Genomic DNA, 5,823 nt, shown 5'->3' on the forward strand with positions numbered 1-5,823 from the left:
TTTCGGTGTCTTTTCTACTCTCTTATGCACGTGTTTGCGCGCCCTGCCTTTTTAAAGGGCCCCAGAACAGCCTCTGAAAAAAAAAAAAAACGAGCGCGTTATTCTCTCTTGGCGTTTCTCGTCTTTTTGGTGCACTTCGTGACGCCAGAACGGTTATTCACGTGACATCATTAGGGTACATACTCTCGATTGGTTCATATACGATAAATATCAGTTCTGAATTGTCTCTCACCCTGCTTTGCCATGCAGTCGCCCACCCATCCTTCCTTGTCTCACATTACTGTCGTGCGCGATCAACTGATTTCGCTCCATTTTGTGCGTTTCCGACTGCGCAAGCAGAGATAACAGGGTGTAGCCGACAAGCTCGAAATCCTGATAGGCTCAACGCTTAGTGCTGACATTGTATGCGTGCTTTATGAAGAAATGAGTGGCGAGGAGATATCGCTGGTAAGAAATGTAGCGAAGGCGATAATGAAACCAGTGGAAATGGTGCCGGATTATTTTATTCTTCCAACGGACGAACTCTTTAGAGCGGAGATGTTGCAGTTCTCCAGAAAAAAAGAGAACCCGCTTCCACGATTTTTGTATATTTTTTTATTGCGATAGCAATTATATAGACATTCTGGACAGGTTTTCACAATCGCCGTCCTGTTCCGTATAAAGTCCAAATCGATAACATCACCCCGCGCATCGTATGTTCTACCCGCGAGGAAAAGCTCGTGAGCGCTGGCGAGGAACATGGCTGAAGCAGAGATGAAACAAGCTGGTCATTTCGGTCGCATGGCGGGCGCATGCGATAACATCACCCCGCTTGCGAGGCCTGCCGTTGATTGCTCCTCAAGCATGCTCCTCTCATAAGGTGTTGTGCCATGACCTGAGAACAAGGGAGTGGGTGACGTGTTAGCGGAATATCGGAGCGCTTTTGCACTTCCACACGCTCCCACTCGCTTTGTCTTCAGTTATGCTGCTAGATAGAGCCGCACAACTAGTACCATGCATCCAATGCATTTAACACCACCAAGGCACCGATGCCTTCACCCCCAAGACATCCATCCGCCGTTGGACTCCACATTTCGTTTGATATCAGCTACACGCTGCACTGCCAGGTTGCGTACAAGGCACGTTTGCCCGATTAAATATAACCACTGTCTTCTTCTCTCAGCTTCTATCGAAGCTTCTCGTCAATGATGAAGGGGATAACATAAATTGTATCTTTAGAGTAAAGCAATAAAACAAAGAAAAGGTAAGTTCCTTGTGCTTTTCAATATATTCTTGTGTTCAACTGTAAATGGAAAGCTACAAGCTATGCGCAAAAAGGACCGCTCGAAGAACCGTGTTTAGTGTGGAGGTTTGCGAATACTCAAGGCGACACTAAACAGTTCTGCTATATAGAGCACAGGCGCACCTCCTTGTTGGAGTGGCATAGTTGCCTAAACATTGCAGCTGGTTCGAGCTGTCAATTGGGCTCAACCACTGGCGTGTCCAGCTTCTTGAAGTGACTGGGCGTGAAGTAACCAAACGTGGCCCAACCGTTGCGCGGCAGCCGAGCGTGTCCCCCCGGTGAGCCTTTCCTACGAGGGCGCTTGTCCGAGCCGTCTTTCATCCGGCCGAAAAGGGTCTCCTGATCCCGAAAAGCCACAGCGGCGTGTGCGGCATCGCCTTCCTCTACGCGTGTTACTTTTTTCCACGTGAGAACGGGATGCGTGGCGTGGCCAGCGGACCTTAGCAAAGCCCGCGGTCCGGCCGTCGTCGTCATCATCGCAGGTGCATGGCTCAGTGCGCCCCGTGCGACGGCTCTCTTGGCGCGGCAGCGTCGCGCGCCCCCTCGCGGATCGATGGGTGGCCGCAAATGAGCGCGCAGCGGGTCATGCGGAAGAGCGGGCCACCCTGGATCCCGGCCGATAAAGAGGCCCCCAAATTTTCCGGATTAGAGGTGCGCCCGGGAAGCGACAAAAGCGGCCGCTAATCCCATTGCCGCAGCCAGCGCCCGCACGCCTGCCTGGCTCCTTTTGGCGCTGACGTGGGGACCCTTTGAAGACGCTCTGCGCGGTGCCGATACGCACGCCTGAATCACGCCCCGCCACCATGAAAGATGCAGCGTGCAGGTAGCGCCGCCGACGATCGGGCTACCGTGCGCCCTCGTAAATCTGCGAGCGAAAACGCACCGGCTGAATATTTCAGGCGAGTGCGCTATTCGGCAGCTCACAATTCCTGTTTAGCGACTTCTCCAGGGACAACGGCGCCGGCGTCGTCGGAGCCAATTCATTAGCGCGCCGCTGGTGATCGCCACCGCCAGGCTCAACCACTCCGCACTAAGCGAGCCCTTCCCCGCAGTGCCACTTGAGCCGGTGCCCGACAGATGGCCCGCTAGACGGCCGGTCGCAAGGGGAGCATCCAAACCCGCTGCTCTGCCGCTCCGGCTAGAGCCCGCCCCCTCTCCCGGAGCTCGTAGAGCGCTGTCGCCATCTGAGCATAGATGTGGGAACTGATGAAAGCCCCGTTCATGGCAGCCCGCATAGATGGCACTGAATCGCAACACATGTTAAATACAAGACAGGTTCAAAAGGTCGTTTCTGCAAGCGTACTTATACGTCTGTCCACTGAGGGGCAAATCTAGTGTAAGAAGTATTTATTCAACCACAGTTAATATCTTCGCAGTGGCTATTACCAGCTAACTTTCTTGTATTAACCGAGCAGAGATATCGGTTTTGTCGTGACATCGTGCTCTCACGTGCTCTCACGTGCTCTCACGGGTCCTCACTTAAATCTATGAGACAGGGAGAGAAAGTGAGAGAGAGAAGCTCATTGATAAAATGCATAGGTTTGCGCAGGTGTCGTGTATTGTCGCATACACGCTACTCTGGCCCAGAAAAGTGGATCAGAAATTGAAAGACCCCAAGAAAGAGAGAGAAAGAGAGCACAGGAAGAAAAGTACATGACAAACACGAATTGTCATGCTCAATGTGTCATATTAAAAATCCATCAATGTTGCACTAAGGTGCTAAAAAGGCCCGCTGGCAATATAATTAAATTATTTCGGTTATATTTTCATTATATCGTTCACTGAGTTGCGGCAAACCGCATCAGTATTGATTTCATATGAAGGATCTTCTGCAGCCGGATAAGAAAGCGGAAATTTCATTTGTGCCGCTTCGATTCAACTTGCACACTCACCTTAACATCGCACCACTTCACACGAGCCAACCCTTATTACATCGTCTCACATAGTTGGGAAAGACGCGAAGCTCCAATTGGAACCGAAGTGATTCACTATATGCCAGCAATGAAGAACGAGCATTCCGCGAAAGTGCATTGTCGACAACGCAAGCGAAAAAAGGACGTGAATCTACAGCACGAAGGGGCATAGAAGTCTGTATTAACTTTGACAACCGGTAGTTCTTTAACCTGCACTTAACGCATGGTAAATGGGCGTCTCTAGATCCTGTTCCCATTGGAATGCGGCCGCCTTGGCCGGGATTTGATCCCGCCACCCTGGTGCTTAGCAGCGCGACGCCATAGCCCGTAAGCCACCATGGCGGGTAACTTGACATTTAGAAAAAGCTATAACTGCCACATCAACTATATCTGAAGCAAGACGATATATACTAAGACGCTTCATGCGCATGCATATTAATTTTAAGAAATATCGTCTTCTGCACACCGGTCATATACCTGTAATTTACTGCTCTCGAGTTTATTTGTTGAAAGTTAGCGCGTCTGTTGTGTCCTCCCTTCTTGTCCTTGAGGTACTTGACGCTAAATATCGCTTCATGTCTTATCAACAAGGCCGAACTTCTCGTCGTGTGCTCAACTAGGTTTGCTTCGCGGGCCCCTTGCAAACTACAGTAAATTACAGGTAGATGACATGGTATGCAGCAGACGATATTTCTTAAAATTAATAAGGCTAGGCTTTCCGGTCCCAACGCGGGAGCGGCCCGCTATAGGGCTAGGAAACCAGCGCGACCTATTGCACCTCAATAAAGTTCTTCTACCCATCCTTCCATCGACTAAGTTTGACCTCTACGAATGAAGCATAAATGCGTACAACTCATGAACACTAAACGTCGTGAAAATGACGCATTCGCATCACCGAAAACAGTTGTGGAGCGAAAGGGGAACTGGAGCGGGCATTCTTTCTTTTAGTTTGCGTCTGGCACAAGCTTTCCGTAGGACACACATTATTAAACGTCCTCCTTTAGATGCAGCTCACAAGCCGCAGTAAACTTGGAACAAGAAAGTATGACAAGCAACGCATTGTTCTGGTATCAGTCACTTTTTCAGGAGCCCTGTGAATTCAAGTACAAGCAAAAAAAAATAATAAATAAATAAAAGGTGAAGCTTGCGCGAAGTCACGCATGGCTTAACACAGCGAAGCTGGCCAATTTGAAGCTCAACATGGTTTTCCTAGGTTTTGCTAGGTCTTACTTGGCCTTGCTAGGTTTTGCTAGGTTATGCTAGGTCTCAATCAAGCATAACCTAGCAAAACCTGATAACCTAGCAAAACTTCATGATTGGCACCACTATAGTGGTGCCAATCATGAAGAAAGGGCGCAGCAGGGTGGACTCCCTTGTTTCTCTTTAATTTTTCTTTCTTTCTCTTTCTCTCTGTTTCTGGTATCTCTTTTTTGTATCTGTTTCTTTCCATTTCTTTCTGTTCGTCGCTCTTTTTATTTTTATTTCTCTTTCTTCCCTTTATTTCTTTCTGTATCTCTGCTTCTTTCTCTGTCTTTCTTTATTTCTCTTTCTCTTTCTGCCTTGCTCTGTGTCTTTTTCTATCTCTTTTATGTGTCTATTTCTTTGCATATCTTCCTCTCTCTCTTTTTATGTCTTTCTCTCTCTTTCTATCTTTTAGTGCCTTTATTCCCTTTATTTTTCTCTTCTTCTCTCTTTCTATCGCTTTCTTTCTCCCTCTTTCTCTCTTTCATTCTCTCTATTTTCTAGCTATATTTTCTGTGTCTATGTTTTTCTGTCGTTTTATCTTTTTATGCCGTTATTCCGTTATGCCTTCATTCCCATAGTTGTGCTTCAAAACCCGGGCTGCGTAGGGCACCATCCCAATGAATGGTAAAACCACGGCATAAAAAAAAAAGGAAAGAAAAGAAAGAACATACCATAAAACAATAACATCAGAGCGACGCAAGCGTCTCGTCCGCGTGGCCTAATGGACAAGGCGTCTGATTCCGGATCAGAAGATTGCAGGTTGGAGTCCTGTCGAGGACGAATTTTTTCTGCCACTCTAGTTTCACTTTTTTTTAAATTTTTTTATGCTTACTAGCCTGCTACTTTTGGAAAGGAGATTAAACAAATGACCCTTTTTATTCAGACGTGCAGGATGAAACGCTTTAGTTTCTTCAAAAAACGACAACGGTCCCTAACCTACCCCATATACGGTTGCATCCTCCCAAAACGAGCATTCGCTCCCAACGTTCTGAGTTTCGAACACTCGACGCTTCAGCTGCAGCAACCTGGTAGGAACATACACGACATTAAGCGCGCCACACCTGTGCTTGCCCCTCGCCTTCAGTCTGAAAGAACAACGCTTTTTGATGTGATGTTTCGAAGAAGAAGACGCCATGGTAGTACGTAACGACAGGAGGAGGAACAAGTCAAGGAGGTAGTAAAGTTCATATTTAATGTGCTAGATTTAATTTGTAAATAACGCTGTTCTTACCTTTACAACACTTTATGACATCATGTTTTAACGCACATTGGGTGTGAGCATCGGCTTACATGGCGAACAACAACAACAACAACAACAACAACAACAACAACAACAACAACAACAACAAACAACAACAACAACAACAGCAACAGCAGCAGCAG

General features: G+C 47.5%; 1 non-coding gene across 1 annotated transcript; it reads left to right on the forward strand.

Annotated features, from left to right (window-relative positions):
- The first annotated feature begins 5,147 nt into the window (after window positions 1-5,147).
- On the forward strand, window positions 5,148-5,220 carry Trnar-ccg (transfer RNA arginine (anticodon CCG)). Its single transcript has one exon. It is a non-coding gene; the product is annotated as a tRNA-Arg (tRNA).
- The last annotated feature ends 603 nt before the right edge of the window (window positions 5,221-5,823 follow it).

This window comes from Rhipicephalus sanguineus, chromosome 1, assembly GCF_013339695.2.
Source record: "Rhipicephalus sanguineus isolate Rsan-2018 chromosome 1, BIME_Rsan_1.4, whole genome shotgun sequence".
In the NCBI taxonomy this organism is placed as follows: Eukaryota; Metazoa; Arthropoda; class Arachnida; order Ixodida; family Ixodidae; genus Rhipicephalus; species Rhipicephalus sanguineus.